We start from the raw sequence: 17,631 nt of genomic DNA, 5'->3' as shown, positions 1-17,631 counted from the left end.
ACACACCAAATATTCAATTACCCCATTAACATTCAATATGTATAATTAAATGGGACAGGACTGACAGGACAGCAATGAAGGTAAATAATGAAAGGAGCTGTTTTCTGTAAATGATCTGAATTTGTTGTATTGGCTCTAATTGTATCTGCGGCATTGTGTCAGCTCTTTACCAGTGTCCCAAAGATTTAAGGTGGGTGGGAGAAGGGTACAAAGTGGGATAAATCTGTGTTTGATGGCATTTGCCACTGTTTACAGCATGACTCATTCCTCTAAACAGCCGTAAATCAGACCTTGAATTAGGAGATCTGGGAAACTGCCCAGTCCTGGGAGCAGTGGACAATAAATAAACACAAAGGATGATTGTCTTTTACAGCTACATGGACCCTAAAACAAGTAAGAGAAATTAGCTGCAAAATTCATCACTTTAATAGGTGCAGTTTTTAAACTTCACCCTGCCATTTTACCAAAAAGTCACCGTTTGATGGTAATATCTATGGCTTGATATCTTCATCTTTTTGTACTACTCTATGGCTCTCTATCAATCTGTGTATGATTCCATCTACCTATTTGTTTCCTTCTATCTGTTCATATATTTAGCAGGGATGTAAAATCAGAGGTTGACATTAAGGTGAGTGTACAGGAGCAGCGGGTTTCCAGCCCAACACACCTTGCATCCATTGGTTCCTGCCATTTTTTCCATCCATCTATTTTTCTATCTGCTGTCTATTTATCTGTTTATCCCTATTTTTCTGCTGTTTCAAACTGCATCAGATCTATTTTTCTCTATATTCTCAAATATAAACCTACTGTCACACCTACCCCAAAAGGGAAAGTCCAACTGTGCAATGAAAATGAGCCCTATGTCCATAGCCTGATGTTAATCCTTACAACACCACACCAGGCTACAAATCAGCAATGTGGTACTCTGCAGGAGACAATATTTTTCCATAAACACTCAATACATCCTCTGAGGAATGTGGTCCTTCAGGAAGGTTACACTTAAAATGAAATTTCCAAACATTGGTAAAATTAGGAGCATCTTCACGAAGACCATGTCAACAAAAAACTGGGTTCGAACAAGTCCTGACACGTGCAATGTGAGATGGGCTTCAAGTGTATTTCCTTCAGAGTCCTAGCTGGCTGATAGTCATGAGGGGGGGGAACGCAGAGCAACGGAGAGGCATTTCTAATCAAGACACTGCCTTCATCATTGCTGAAGATGGACGAAGAGCTACAAACCCTAGGACCATTTGTCTGAAATACCGCGTGCTTTTTTCATTTGTTTAAAGCATGTGATTGTTGGCTTTCTAAGCTTGTACTAATTGCAAATCCCTACCTACTCAGAATGCAGTTAAGAGTCAACCACAAATGAAACAGATGGTATATTTCCTGGAAAGATGCAGAATTGTGAAGGATCTGAAGAGAAGGAGAGCAGGAGCGAAAGAAAAGAGCAGCTATTACGAAGGAAAAGAAAGCCCTCCTTCTATTAGCTGTAAATGTCAGCAGCACAGCATAGAAGTATCCTTCAAAGCAAGATAGATAACACTATGATATTGACAACACACACAGAAGGTCAAAAGTGATGATAAACTTTCCAGATACTTTATTGACATCTTAATGTGCTATTACTCAGATTTAAGTGAACTTCTGCACTTGAGCCTGTTAAACAGTTAATAAACCATAATTATAACCTCATCAAACATTTGTACCTGAAAATGGCTGCTTGTCAACGATTTGGTTTCCATGAGTATGTGGAAATCATGGTTTTAAGGAGTCACTCTCAATCTGAAACTATTTGATTGCAAGATTTTCCTGATGAAGGGCTTATGCTCTGAAACGTCGAATTCTCTATTCCTGAGATGCTGCCTGGCCTGCTGTGCTTTGACCAGCAACACATTTGCAGCGATTGCAAGATTTTGTCCAGTTGGCTGGGTAATTGTCTGACTTGCACTCTGTGCCATGATACATTATTCCTAAAGCTGAGATGATGATCAGGGATGTAGAATCAGAGGTTGACATTAAGGTGAGTGTACAGGAGCAGTGGGTTTCACGCCCAACACACCTTGCATCCATTGGTTCCTGCCATTGACGCCTATTCTTCATCTGTATCTTCACTCTATTACCATGATCATTGAAATTCTGTAATTTAACCTGAATTGTATTTCTTTTTGACTTCTGGTCTAGCAGCCTTGCCATTTATTCTACTTTCTTCTCCTCTCTACTTTTATACAGAACGACTTGAATATAGTGGTAGTGTCCCTAACTCTGCCCTAGGAGATTGAGTTCCACCTGTTCCAGAGGTGTGTAATAACATCAATGGACAGGTTGATCAAAAAAAATCTAAAACCATCAACTTTCCAGCCCCTTTCATTTCCAAATTAAGAATCATATTGGATTTGAAACTTAAATTTGTTTTACTCTCAGTCAAAATAAAATCAGAAACTATTGGAAAAACTCAGCAGGTCTGGCAGCATCTGTGGAGAGAAAGCAGAATTAATATTTCGAGTCCAGTGACCCTTCTTCAGAACTGTTCTGATGATGGGTCACTGTACTCAAAACTAAGTATGCTTTCTCTCCACAAATGCTGCCTGACCTGCTGAGTTTTTCCAGCAGTTTCTGATTTTATTTCTGATTTACAGCATCTGTAGTTCTTAGGGATTTTTTTGTTCACTCTCTTTAGATGCTTAGAGATCTGCTTTTTATAGCAGTTTGCATCAGTAGGAAGTCTGGATTTCAGGTAGAAGATAAGCAATAATCTTACTGATTAGCAGAGCAAACTCCTGGTCCATATTAATTCTCTGTCTCTGAGTCCAATTTGAAGAAGTATCCAAGTCAACTGTTAGACCTCAAAAACACTCTCCACATATTATTTCTGGTCTATGTGATACAATCTCAAAATCACATTATCCTTCATACTGGTAGATGTGGCAAATATTTCAAGATACAAGAAGCATTCATAACCAGGAAAACTGCAACCATCATGAATTCATGATGCCCCAAAACACAGTAAAATACTTTCACAGTGTAATGTACAAAACACAGCAGCCAATTTCCCTACAGCAAGCTCCTACAAACGGCAGTGTGGTAATAACTGGCAATCTCTTTCTTAATGACGTTAATTGAGGGACAAATGCAACTGCGACGGAGAGTTCCCTAGCTCATCTTTGAAGTGGTGCTTCGGAATATTTTACATTCACCAGAGAGGGCAGACAATGATTGGTCTGGTAACCCCAGCTGAGAAACATCACTTCCATCAATGCACTCCTTCAGCACTACAATTGAGCACCTATCTGGATTTTGTATTCAGGTATCTGGAGGGAGACTTGATCTCACAATCTCCTGCATCAGAACTGGGTAACTGTGACGTTCCTCTTAACAGGTATCTGATTTGTGAAGTTCAGTACAGTTATCTCAAACATGGAAAGGAGATCTTCTCAGAGGACTGATTTCTCTTTTAGTTTGATAGCACTTTGCAAAATGATAATGTTCCCTTCAAGGAGTAGAACACCCAGAGGACCAATGTGCCATCTGCCCAACAGAATGGAAAGCGTAACCAGTGGGCTCAGAGCCATTTCATATCATTATATTTCATTGTGTTATTCATGTGAATTGGTAATGAATATTACTTATCAAAAATGGCCCGACTATATTATACAAGGAATTAAACAATATTTATAGTTAATTTATCACAGTTTTCATTTGGAGTATGATTTTGTAGGTGTTCCACTCACAAGAGATGGGAAGTAAGAATATCAATCAGCTTCTGTTCTAGTAAACAGACAACAGCAAAGCACAATTGCTTTAAACTGTGCTCTCAGAAAACCCCTCAATGATGCTGATAACATTGGAGAATGATGACTTACAGGGCCAAGAGAAATATTCTGTAAAGGTGGACAGTGTTAAATAAATGTACGTGACACTGAGCTTAAAAAAAGTTCAAAGTTAATACATTGACTTTGCAATATGTAAAGGAGCAGGCGATCACTGCAGTATTAAAAACATTGCAATAGAAAATGCACGATAGGAACAAGAAAGGTCACTCAGCCCTTTGAGTCGTTTCTGCCATTTAATGAGATCATAAATCTGTGGCCTGACTCCATAAACCTGCTTTTGGCCTCATATCCCTTAATACCTTTGTGTAACAAACATTTATCACAGTTTTAAAAGTAACAATTGATCTAACATCAACTGTCATTTATGGAGAAGCGTTCCACATCCCTATCACCCCTTGTGTGGAGAAGTGCATCCTATCATCTCTCTTGAAAGGTTGTCTGCAGGAACACTGCAGCTCAGGGGAAGTAATGAATGATGCACACTGTTTCCATTGTGCATCAGTGGGGAAGGAAGTGGATGTTGGAATTGGAGATAGTTTTATTCATTTAGGTGTTGCACTTGTGTCATTCTAGATGCTAGTAGTTGTCTATTTGGAAGGTGCTGCCCACAGAGCTTTGGTGAATTTCTGCTGATAGTAGACACTACTGCTACTGAGTGTTGGTGGTGGTGGGAGTGGATGCTTGTGAATGTGATACCAATCAAGCAGGCTACTTTGACTTGGATGTTGTCAAGCATCTTGTTGGAGCTGCACTCATCCAGGAAAGTGGGGAGTATTCCACTGCACTGCTGACTTGTGGTTTGTCGATGGTGGGCAGACTTTGGGGAGTCAGGAAGTGAGTTACTCACCACAGGATCCCTAGCCTCTGGCATGTTCATGTGGCCACACTGTTTATATGATGAGTTCAGTTCAGTTCCGGCTATTGATAACCCCAAGATGTTGATGGTGGGAATTCAGTGATCATTCTATCATTGAACATCAAGGGAGCTCATGTTGGTCCTCATCATTGAGCAGCACTTATGTGGCATGAAAGTTACTTATCACTTAACAGCCAAAGCTTAATGTAAAGCAAATGTTTGCTGACCTGTTCATATGTTTTAAAATGAATGACAGCAATTAGTGAAATAAATTGATCATATATTGATCACAACATTGGGGCAGCCTTTCAGTCTATCACCTCCCTGCTAGCTCTCTACAAGACCAAAACAATCAATATCACAGACCTGCTTTTTCCTTATAACTCTGAAAGCCATTTCTAGGGCATATTACTGTCTCTAGACTTCAAAATTTGGACTTATCCCACAAGAGAGTTTAAAGAAAGACATTGTAACCATACCATTATTCCTCACTCACACACACAACCACACAAGGTTGACCTCCTGTTTTCTCCTTTCACCTTGAAGATCCTTCTTAAAACTTAAATCATTAAACCTTTTACTCAACTATTCCAATGTCTCTTTATGTGGCTTTGCGTCAAATTATGTATGATCATACAACTGCAAAGTGCCTTGGGACAATTTGTGGAACAACGAGAGTTGGGTGAGATAGTAAATGAATATTTTACATCAGTATTTACTATGGACATGGAAACTAGGGAAATTGAGGAAATAAATAGTGGAATCTTGAAATTGTCCATATTACGGAAGAGGTGGTACTGGAGCTCTTAAAATACATAAAGATAGATAAATTCCTAAGACCTGATCAGATGTATCCCAGAACTTTGTGGGAAGCTAGGGAAGAGATTGCTAGGCCCCTTGCTGAGATAGTTGTATCATCAACAGCCATGGGTAAGGTGCCATTGTTTAAGCCTAGAAGGTGGCTAATATGATGCCACTATTTAAGAAAGGTAGTAAGGAAAAGCCAGGGAATCAAAGAGCAGTGAGTCGGATGTCAGTGGTGGGCAAGTTGTTGGAGAGGATTCTGAGGGCCAGGATTTCCTTGAATTTGGAAAGGAAAGGACTGATTGGGAATATTCAACATGGTGTTGTGCTTGGGAAATTGTGTCTCGCTAACTTGATTGAGTTTTCTGAAGAGGTGACAAAGAAGTTTGATGAAGACAGAGTGGTAAACGCTGTTGATATAGATTTCAGCAAGGCATTCGATAAGGTCCTGCAGAGTGGACTGGTTCGCAAGGTTAGGTCATATGGAATCCAAAGGAGCTAGCCGATTGAATACAAAATTAACATGAAGGTAGGGGACAAAGGTTGGTGGGAGAAGGTTGTTTATTTTTTAGACAGGAGGCTTATGTCCACCGGTGTGCTGCAAGGATTGTTGTTGAGTCCACCTTTTTTGTCATTTAAATAAGTGATTTGGATGTAAATATAGGAGTAAGTTTGCAGATGAGACCAAAATAGCGGATGTAGTGGACAGTGAAGAAGGTTATCTCGAGTAAAACTGGATCTTAATCAAATGGGCAAATGGGCCAATGGACCAAGGGGAGGCATGGTGACTCAGTGGTTAGCACTGCTGCCTCACTGCACCAGTGACCCAGGTTCAATTCCACCCTTGGGCCACTGTCTATGTGGAGTTTGCACATTCTCCCCATGTTTGTGTGGATTTCCTCTGGGTGCTCCAGTTTCTCCCACAGTGCAAAGATGTGCAGGTTAGGTGGATTGGCCATGCTACGTTGCCCACAGTGTGCAGGGATGGGTTAGCTACGGGCAATACAGGGGTACAGAAACAGTGTCTAAGTAGGATGCACTTTGGAGGGTCAGTGTGGACTCAATGAACTGAATGGTGTGTGTCCACATTGAGACATAAGACTATAAGACATAGGAGTGGAAGTAAGGCCATTCAGCCCATCGAGTCCACTCCACCATTCAATCATGGCTGATGGGCATTTCAACTCCACTTACCCGCATTCTCCCCATTGCCCTTAATTCCTTGTGACATCAAGAATTTATCAATCTCTGCCTTGAAGACATTTAGCGTCCCAGCCTCCACTGCACTGTGTTGCATTTTGGTAAGGTAAATAAGAGCAAGAATTATACACCTAATGACAGGATCCTGGGGAGTGTTGACAAACAGAGAGATCTGGCGGTGCAAGTGCAGAGTTCCTTGAAGGTGGAGTTGCAGGTAGACAGGGTGGTGAAGAAGACATTTGTTAGTGCATTCAGTAATGTTGTGGTTGTACAAAGTTGTAAGTTTGCGCACTGAGCTGGTAGGTTTGTTCTCAGATGTTTCATCAGCATGCTTGGTAGCATCATCAGTGAGCCTCCGATGAAGTGCTGGTGTTCTGTCCTGCTTGCTATTTGTGCGTCTTGGTCTGTTGTGGTGGGTGATATCACTTCCGGACCTTCTGAGAGGTTGGTAAAATGGGGTCCAAATCAATATGTTTGTCGGAGTTCCAGTTTGAATGCCAGGTCTCTAGGATTTCCCATGCGTGTCTTTGTTTAGCCTTTCCCAGGATGGATGTATTGTCCCATTCAAACTGGTGTCCCTCTTCGCCTGTGTGTATAGTTACGAGTGATAGTTGGTCATGTCTTTTGGTTACTAATTGGTGCTCATGCTTCTTGGTGGTTAGTTTCCTGCTAGTCTGTCCAATGTAATGTTTGATGAAGTCCTTGCAGGGTATTTTGTACATGACATTTGTTCTGCTCGATGTTGGTGCAGAGTTCTGTAAATTCATCAGGAGCTGTTTCAGTGTGGTGTTGGTTTGTGGGTTACCTTGATGCCAAGGGGTCGGAGTAGTCTGATCGTCATCTCTGAGGTGTCTTTAATGTATGACAGGATGGCTAGAGTCTCTGGACATGTTGTGTCTTCTAGTTTAGTTCTGTTGTGTAGGAATTGGCGGAGTACGCTTATCGGGTACCAATTGTTCCTGAATACATTGTATAGGTTGTACAAGACATCTGTTAGGCTACTTTTAGAATACTACATTTAAATAAGTGATTTGGATGTAAATATAGGAGTAGGTTTGCAGATGAGACCAAAATAGTTGATGTAGTGGACAGTGAAGAAGGTTATCTCAGAGTACAACTGGACCTTAATCAAATGGGCCAATGGGCCAAGGGGAGGCATGGTGACTCAGTGACCCAGGTTCAATTCCACCCTTTGGTCTGAATACATTGTATAGGTCATACAATTCTGGTCTCCCTGCTGTAGGAAAAATGTTGTTAAACTTGAAAAGGTTCGGAAAAGATTTACAAGGACTTTACCAGGATTGGAGGCTTTGAGCTAGCTGGAGGTGCTGAATAGGCTAGGGCTTTTTCCCTGGAGCATTGGAGGAACAAGGTGCCAGAGAAAGTGGTGGAGGTACATATAATTCCAACACTTAAAAAGCATGTGGATGCATGAATAGGAAAAGTTTAGAGGGATATCGGCCAAATGCCGGCAAATGGGACTAGATCAGTTTAGGATAGCTGGTCGAAATGGACAAGTTGGACTGAAGGCTCTGTTTCTGTGCTGTATCATTCTGTGAGTCTATAACTGGCTACGTAGAATCATGCAAAATGCAGAGAGAGGCCATTCGGGCATGCCAGCACACAATCCAGTAGCAACTCAGTTAGTCACACTGCTTGATTTTTTCCTGTAGATAGGCAGGAGGCTGGAAGAACACTGCAGACCAGGCAGCAGCAGGAGGTGCAGAAGTCAACATTTCGGGCGTAACCCTTCTTCAGAACTGGAGGTGTGAGTGGGGGGAACTGCAGATAAAGGGGGTGGCGGGGGCAGGGTGGTGAGGTGGGATAGGTGAAGACAGGTAGAGGACATGACCTGGTTGGTCATTGGGAGGAATGAATCTGGTTGGTGGCAGGAAGGAATGGAAAGGAAGGAGAGGGGCTGTGAAGGGAGTAGGGGGATGGGGAGGGAGGTTATTTGAAATTGGAGATATTAATGTTGAGTCCTCTGGGCTATAGGGTGCCCAGGCAGAAGATAAGGTGTTGTTCCTCCACTAGGAGCTATGGAGGAGATAATGGAGGAGGCCAAGGATGGTCATGTTGGAAAGGTAGTGGTTAGAGGAATTGAAGTGAGCGGAGACTGGATGGTCCGGTTGGCCCCTGCAGTCCAGGCTTGGCAAACCGTTCCCTAAGTTTACGTTTGGTCTCCCCGATATAGGGAAGGTTCATTTAAGATGCATCTGGACAGAGGGGATGAGTAGGTGAGGAGCAGAGGGGTACAGATGTTTAGGAATTGGGCGATAGGTTTAGACAGTGGATTTGGATTGGCTCAGGATTGGAGGGCCCAAGGGCGTGTTCCTGGGCTGTAAATTTTCTTTGTTGTTTTGTTCTTTGGGAGCACCTGATGCAGTAAACTAGATTGGAAGAGAGGCAGGTGAAACTCTGTCTCTGACTTTTTCCTGTAGCCTTGCAAGAATAATCTCCAGATAATCCTCCAATTTCCTTTGGAAAATCACAACAGAACTGTTTCCACCAAACTCACAATTCAGATCCAGACAGCACTCACTGTAAAAACATTAGTCCTCATGTGGCTTTTATGGAAGAATTGACAAGAATTATAGCAAGGCCCATCTCGACATCAGGAGCATCCCGCTCCATCTTTTATACTTTTCACAAGTGGTTTAGGGAGCTTCTTATAAGGCAATGCGTTGCCAACAAAAATGAATTACTTGCTTGATAAAAACCTTGTTAATGGACCAAGATGCCTCATTAATAGACAATAGGTGCAGAAGTAGGCCATTCTGCCCTTCGAGCCAGCACCACCATTCATTATGATCATGGCTGATCATCCACAATCAGTAGCCTGTTCCTGCCTTATCCCCATAACCCTTGATTCCACTATCTTCAAGAGCTCTATCAAATTCTTTCTTGAAAGTATCCAGAGACTTGGCCTCCACTGCCTTCTGGGGCAGATCATTCCACACACCCACCACTCTCTGGGTGAAGAAGTTTCTCTTCAGCTTCCTATCTTACTGAACACATTAAATGAGTGTCACAAAGTTGGTGTGTAAAAATGGTAAAATTGCAGAGTGAGGAGACTACTGCATTGCCCCTTTGGAGAGGTAAAGTGCTAGATTTAAAAATGAATGTCTGCACGCAGCAGGTGCAAGTGCTCAAATTGAAACATTATACGAAAAAGCCATTCAGTTAGCCGGCCCAAAGCAGCATTTTTACCCAGACAATAGTTGGACAAAGAAAAGCTTAGATTAAAAAATGAAAGAGGATGTACCAGTTTAGAGAGTGAATCTGATTCCAGGGATTGGTTTAACTCACAATCTCTGGGTAGCACCTAAATCAACAAAGAATAAAGATGAAGGTATTTTTAACTGATTTGGGAAGGTAGCTGGACAGAGGGAATGGCCGAAAGATGCTTGAATCATAATGATATACAGTGTTTTGACAAGTACAGCTAAACAAATAACTGTGTATGTCAGCTTGTCAGAAGAACAATTGACAGAGTATGAAATTTACCAATTAGAAGTTTGAACTACAAGAAATAAACCTAATCAGTCACACAGCATTGCCCTTTGACGTGAAGGGCACTGCTTGTCACAGACCACTCGGGTGTTTTCCTACTTTTCCTGGTGGTGGATATTGAATAAAGATTTGTGCACTTTGCGTCTCTCACTATGTCTCACAACTACACACACGCACACACACCATGGGTGCTGGGGAAAATAAGCACTACCGCAGTTAGGCGGTAGTGTGGGGTTAATAAAAAAAAATAAACCTAATCAGACATGAGGCTGGGTCCACTTTTATTTGTCATTTATACAAATAATTTGGATGAGAATATGGGAGGCCTGGTTAGTAAATGTGCAAATGACACCAAAATTGGTGGTATAGTGGACAGTGAGGAAGGTTATCTAAGATTACAAAGTTATCTTGATCAATTGGCTCAATGGGCTGAGGAGTGGCCATTGGAGTTTAATTTGGATCAATGTGAGGTGTTGCATTTTGGTAAAACAAACAAAGGTAGAACTTATACAATTAATGGTCAGGCCCTGGTCCACACCCCCCACCAACCCACCCTCTCCTCCCAGCACCTTCCCCTGCCACTGCAAGAATTGCAAAATCTAAGCCGACACCTCCCCACGCCTCACCTCAGTCCAAGGCCCCAATGAGCCTTCCACATCCATCAAAGTTTTACCTGCACTTCCACTTATGTCATTTACTGTATCTGTTGCTCCCGATGTGGTCTCCTCTACATTGGGGAGACAGGACGCCTACTAGCAGAGCGCTTCAGAGAACAGCTGTGGGACACCCTCATGAACCACAACCCCACCATCCCGTGGCCAAACACTTTAACTCCACCTCCCACTCCGCCAAGGACCTGTAGGTCCTGGGCCTCCTCCATTGCCACACCCTAACCACCTGAGGCCAGGAGGAAGAACATCTCATCTTCTGTCTTGGGACCCTCCAATCACACGGCATCAACATGGTCTCCTCTACATTGGGGAGACAGGACACCTATTCACAGAGCGCTTCATAGAACATCTCTAAGACAGCGCACGGACCAACCCCACCGCCCCAGGGCCAAACACTTTAACTCCACCTCCCACTCTGCCAAGGGCGTGCAGGTCCTCGGTCTCCTCCATTGCCACACCCTAACCACCTGACACCAGGAAGAAGAATGCCTCATCTTCCATCTTGGGACCCTCACACAACATCAATGTGGGCTTCACTAGTTTCCTCCTTTCCCCTCCCCCACTTTATTCCAGCTCCAAACTTCCAACTCAGCACCGCCCTCATGACCTGTCCTACCTTTCCAGCTTCCTTCCTACCAATGTGCTCCACCTTCCTCTCCGACCTATCACCAATACCCCACTTCCATCTACCTATCACACTGTCAGCTACCTTCCTCCCCTCCCCCCCACCAATTTATCTCTCAGTCCCCTCGGCCCACAAGCTTCATCCCTGCTGAAGGGGTCTTGCCGAAACGTTGATTCTCCTACTCCTTGGATGCTGCCTGACCTGCTGTGTTTTTCCAGCACCACACTCTCGACTTTGATGTCCAGCATCTGCAGTCCTCACTTTCTCTTGGTGTTATAGAATAGACAGACCTAGGAATTCTGGGATATAATTTTTTGAAATCAGTGGTCACAGATAGATAAGGTGGTTAAGAAGGCATTTAGCACGCTTACTTTCGTTGCTCAGACGTTTGAGGAGTTGAGGCAGCATGTTGAGGTTGTTAGTGAGGCCTTTCTGGAGTATTGTGCCCAGTTCTAGTCCCCCTGTTATAGGAAGGTTATTAATAAATTGGAGAGGGCTCAGAATAAAGTTACCAGGATGTTGCTGGGAATGGAGGGTTTGATTGCAATGAGAGGCTCCACAGTCTGGAACTTTTCTCGCTGGAGAGTAGGAGGTATCATAAGTGATCTCAAGAATGTGACTTAAGAGAGTCCTGGGATTTACATATTAATGAACTGAAACCTGCAACCCATTCTAAAACATGAAAGACTTAACAGCAATCCAAGTTTGTTCAATATATATGAACATTTCCCTCAGCAATAAGTATATCGTTTTGGATACTGCTGGGGGAGATGACCTACCAAAGGAAAGCCATAGTGGTCAGTTCCCTGGCACTGAGCCTGACACTGTGGTCCAAAAGGGAAGGGGACAGAATAGAAAAGCACTAGGGGTAGGAGACTCGATTGTTAGGAGAATTGACAGGAGATTTTGTGGTCAGGATCGGGATTCCCGGAAGGTATGTTGCCTCCCTGGTGCCAGGTCCGGGATGTCTCCGATCGGGTGTATAAGATTCTGAAAGGGGAGGGCAAACAGCCAGAAATAGTGTTACATATTGGCACCAGGAAAAGTATCGAGGATATAAAAAGTGATTTCAGGGAGTTAGGGTGGAAGCTGCAGAGCAGGACGGACAGAGTACTGTTCTCAGGTTTAGTACCGGTGCCACGAGATAACGAGGGGAGGAACAGGGAGCGGGTGCAGCTTAACACATGGCTGCGCAGCTGGTGTACGAGGGAGGGCTTCAAATATGTAGATAATTGGGATGCCTTCTGGGGAAGGTGGGACCTGTACAAGAAGGATGGGTTGCACCTGAACTGGAAGGGGGGCCAATGTCCTGGGTGGAAGGTTTGCTCGAGTAGTTCGAGAAGGTTTAAACTAGTATGGCAGGGGGGTGGGAACCTGAGCTATATACCAGAGATGAGAGTTAATGCAGATGAGGCAATAGCAAGAGGTAGACCAGCTAGTGGGAAGGATTTTCCTGGAAAGAACCAAGGGATCAGTTAAAGTGTGTTTGCTTTAATGCAAGGAGTATCAGGAATAAAGGTGATGAGCTTAGAGCATGGATCAGTACCTGGTGCTATGATGTTGTGGTCATAACAGAGACATGGGTTTCTCAGGGGCAGGAATGGTTGCTGGATGTTCCAGAGTTTAAAACATTTAAAAAGAATAGGGAGTGGGGGGGGGGTAAAAGAGGAGGGGGTGTAGCACTGCTAATCAGAGAGGGTATCACAGCAACAGAAGTTACCATTGTCAAGGAGGGTCTGCCTACCGAGTCAGTATGGGTGGAAATTAGGAACAGCAAGGGAGCAGTCATCGCGTTAGGGGTTTACTTCAGGCCCCTCAAAAGCAGCAGGGAGTTTGAAGAAAGCATAGGTCGGCAGATTTTGGAAAAGTGTGGACGTAGTAGGGTTGTTGTAATGGGTGACTTTAACTTTCCCAATATTGCTTGGAACCTCCTTCGAGCAGATGGTTTGGAAGGAGCTGTTTTTGTAAGGTGTGTTCAGGAGGGTTTCCTAAATCAGTACGTTGACAGGCTGACGAGGGGAGAGGCCATTTTGGATTTGGTGCTCGGCAATGAGCCGGGGCAGGTGTCAGATCTTGTGGTGGGAGAGCATTTTGGTGATAGTGACCACAGCTGCCTCACATTCTACATAGCTATGGAGAAGGAGAGAAGCAGGCACAATGGGAGGATATTTAATTGGGGAAAAGGAAACTATGATGCTATCAGATGTGAGTTGGGAAGCATGGAATGGGAGCAATTGTTCCATAGAAAGGGCACTGTAGACATGTGGAGACTGTTTAAGGAACAGTTTTTACGAGTGATGCATAAATGAGTTCCTCTGAGACAGGCAAGAAGGGGTAAGATAAAGGAACCTTGGATGATGAGAGCGGAGGAGCTTCTCGTCAAAAGAAACAAAGCAGCTTACGTAAGGTGGAGGAAGCTAGGGTCTTGCTCAGCTCTAGAGGGTTACAGGCAGGGGAGGAAGGAGCACAAAAATGGTCTGAGGAGAGCCAAGAGGGGGCACGAAAAAGGCATTTTACACGTATGTGAGGAATAAGAGAATGATCAAAGAAAGTGTAGTGCCGATCAGGGATAGCACAGGGAATTCGTGTATAGAGTCCGAGGAGGTAGGGGAAGCCCTAAATGAGTTTTTTGCTTCTGTCTTTACTAAAGAAAAGGACCTTGTAGCGAATGAAACCATTGAGGAGCAGGTAAGCATGCTGGAATGGATAGAGATTGAGGAAGCTGCTGTGCTGAAAATTTTGACAAACATTAAGATTGACAAGTCGCCAGGCCCGAACCAGATTTGTCCTCGGCTGCTTTGGGCAGCGAGAAATGGAATTGCTTCGCCACTTGTGAAGATCTTTGTATCCTCACTCTCCGCTGGAGTCATACCTGAGGACTGGAGGGAGGCAAATGTAATTCCTCTCCAAGAAAGGAAATAGGGAAATCTCCAGCAATTACAGACCAGTCAGTCTCACGTCTGTCGTCTGCAAGGTGTTAGAAAGGATTCTGAGGGATAGGATTTATGACCATCTGGAAGTGCATGGCCTGATTAAGTGCAGTCAGCATGGCTTTGTGAGGGGCAGGTCATGCCTCACAAATATTATTGAGTTCTTTGAGGTTGTTACTAGACAAGTTGATGAGGGTCGAGCAGTGGATGTGGTGTATATGGACTTCAGCAAGGCATTTGATAAGGTTCCCCATGGTAGACTCGTTCAGAAGGTCAGGAGAAATGGGATACAGGGAAATTTAGCTGTCTGGATACAGAATTGGCTGGTCGATAGAAGACAGCGAGTGGTAGTGGAAGGAAAGTATTCTGCCTGGAAGTCAGTGGTGAGTGGTGTTCCACAGGGCTCTGTTCTTGGGCCTCTACTCTTTGTAATTTTTATTAATGACTTGGATGAGGGGATTGAAGGATGGGTCGGCAAGTTTGCAGACGACACAAAAGTTGGAGGTGTCATTGACAGTATCGAGGCTGTTGTAGGCTGCAGCGTGACATTGATGGGATGTAGAGATGGGCTGAAAGGTGGCAGATGGAGTTCAACCTGGATAAATGCAAGGTGATGCATTTTGGAAGTCAAACTTGAAAGTTGAGTACAGGATTAAAGACAGGATTCTTGGCAGTATGGAGGAACAGTGGGATCTTGGTGTGCAGGTACATAGATCCCTTAACATGGCCACCCAAGTGGACAGGGCTTTTAAGAAAGCATATGGTGTTTTGGCTTTCATTAACAGGGGGGTTGAGTTTAAGAGCCGTGAGATCTTGATGCAGCTCTATAAAACTTTGGTTAGCCCACACTTGGAATACTGTGTCCAGTTCTGGTCACTCTATTATAGGGAAGATGTGGATGCTTTGGAGAGGGTTCAGAGAAGGTTTACCAGGATGCTGCCTGGAATAGAGGGCTTATCTTACGAAAAGAGGTTGACTGAGCTCGGACTATTTTCATTGGAAAAAAAAGGAGGAAGACAGGGGACCTAATTGAAGTGTTCAAGATAATGAGAGGCATAGATAGAGTTGATAGCCAGAGACCTTTTCCCAGGGCAGAAATTGTTAACACGAGGGGTCATAGTTTTAAGCTGTTTAGCGGAAAGCACAGAGGGGATGTCAGAGGTGGGTTCTTTACGCAGAGAGTTGTGGGAGCATGGAATGCGTTGCCAGCAGAAGTTGTGGAAGCGAGGTAATTGGGGATATTTAAGAGACTGTTAGACTTGCATATGGTCACAGAAATTTGAGGGTTCATATATTAGATTTACCTTACATGAGGACCTATGGTCAGCACAACATCATGGGCTGAAGGGCCTGTTCTGTGCTGTACTGTTCTATGTTCTATGTTCTATATTTTTAAAAATAAATTCTGTGTCTTATGATCCTGCTCCACATCTCTCTGATGAAGGATCAGTGCTCTGAAAGCTAATGCTTCCAAATAAACCTGTCGGACTATAACCCGGTGTTGTGTGATTTTTGACTTTGTCCACCCCAGTCTAACACAGGCACCTCCACATCAATAAAGATATTGAAAGACAAAGGAGTAAGTAAGTCACTGATGCTGGCTTGTGATACTATTTGTCTTCCAAAGATGTTAATGATGGAGAAAATACTAATTGGATTTGTACATGGAGGTTATAAAACAGTCTTGTTACACAGAATTGGATTAAAGAGTGACTTGGTATTTAGAGCACTTGTAGTGGGAGGGGTGTCATAAATTTCGAGAAGGAATTGATTTTACTTTGGGAAATGGGTAGTGGAACAACCAATGGAGGTAAAAGATGCCAAACTGTTACAGAAGGAAGATCTTGATTGGTTTCCTGACTGTGTTGTGATGAGATTCAGGCTAATGGAATTACATAGGAAGTTGAGGAGTGTATGAAACCAGGAGATAATTTTGAAATTCAGTTATTGGATACAAAAGTTGAACAGAAGAGGATGAAGGTAAGGAATATGACGCTGATATGTTTAGATCAACTTATTTAATAGAAATGCAACAGATAAGTTTGGATTGAAAGGGTTATACCAAACAGCTTGCTCTGAAATGGAATCAGAAATAATACCTGAGTGTTATTGCTTAAAAGACAAAATATTAATGAGGAAATGTAGGCTACCTCAACTACCAAAAGTTGAGCAGTGATCGATGGTAGTGGTAGTTCTATCTGAACATCATAATGAAATTTTACAAGTCACTCACGAGCTTCTAACGGTAGGTCACTTAGGTATTCGGAAAACACTGGCAAAATAAACAGTAAAGCATTTTTACTGACCAGGATTACAATGTTCGGAGGTCAGTTAGCTCAGTAGACTGGGTTGTGATACAGTTGAAAATGTGTTGCTGGTTAAAGCACAGCAGGTCAGGCAGCATCCAAGGAATAGGAAATTCGACGTTTCGGGCATAAGCCCTTCATCAGGAATGGTTTGTGATACAGAGTGATACCAACAGTGTGGGTTGAATTCCTGCACTAGGTGACGTTACCATGAACTGCTGTCTGTCTTCAACCACCGCCCCCCCCCTCACCTGAGGTCTGGTGACCCTCTAAGAAGAGAGCAGCCCTATGGTCTGGTAAAACTATGGCAACTTTGAACTTTTTACAAAAGGATCTGATAAAACTTTACCAGCCTTACATCAACTAAACTTCGAAGAATTGTTTAGCAGAGTCTTAATATATTATGTAAGATCCCTGCCTAAAGTCAGATTGGGAATTTGTATTGTTTAACAAGTACGGATGTTTCCCAAAACAGAGCCTTTAGAAAAAAATATTGAAAAATGGTAATGCAAAAGCTAGTTCAATTTGATTCACAAAATATGAATTACCCAAAGAAATACAATCATAGAATCATAGAGTCACAGAGATGTACAGCATGGAAACAGGCCCTTCGGTCCAACCCGCCCATGCTGACCAAATATCCCAACCCAATCTAGTCCCACCTGCCAGCACCCGGCCCATATCCCTCCGAACCCTTCCTATTCATATACCCATCCAGATGCCTCTGAAATGTTGCAATTGTACCAGCCTCCACCACTTCCTCTGGCAGCTCATTCCATACACGTACCACCCACTGTGTGAAAAAGTTGCCCCTTAGGTTTCTTATATTTTTCCCCTCTCACCCTAAATCTGTGCCCTCTATTTCTGGACTCCCCAACCCCAGGGAAAAGACT

Source organism: Hemiscyllium ocellatum, chromosome 7 (assembly GCF_020745735.1).
Source record: "Hemiscyllium ocellatum isolate sHemOce1 chromosome 7, sHemOce1.pat.X.cur, whole genome shotgun sequence".
Lineage (NCBI taxonomy): Eukaryota > Metazoa > Chordata > Chondrichthyes > Orectolobiformes > Hemiscylliidae > Hemiscyllium > Hemiscyllium ocellatum.
Note: the sequence above shows the minus strand (reverse complement) of the source record.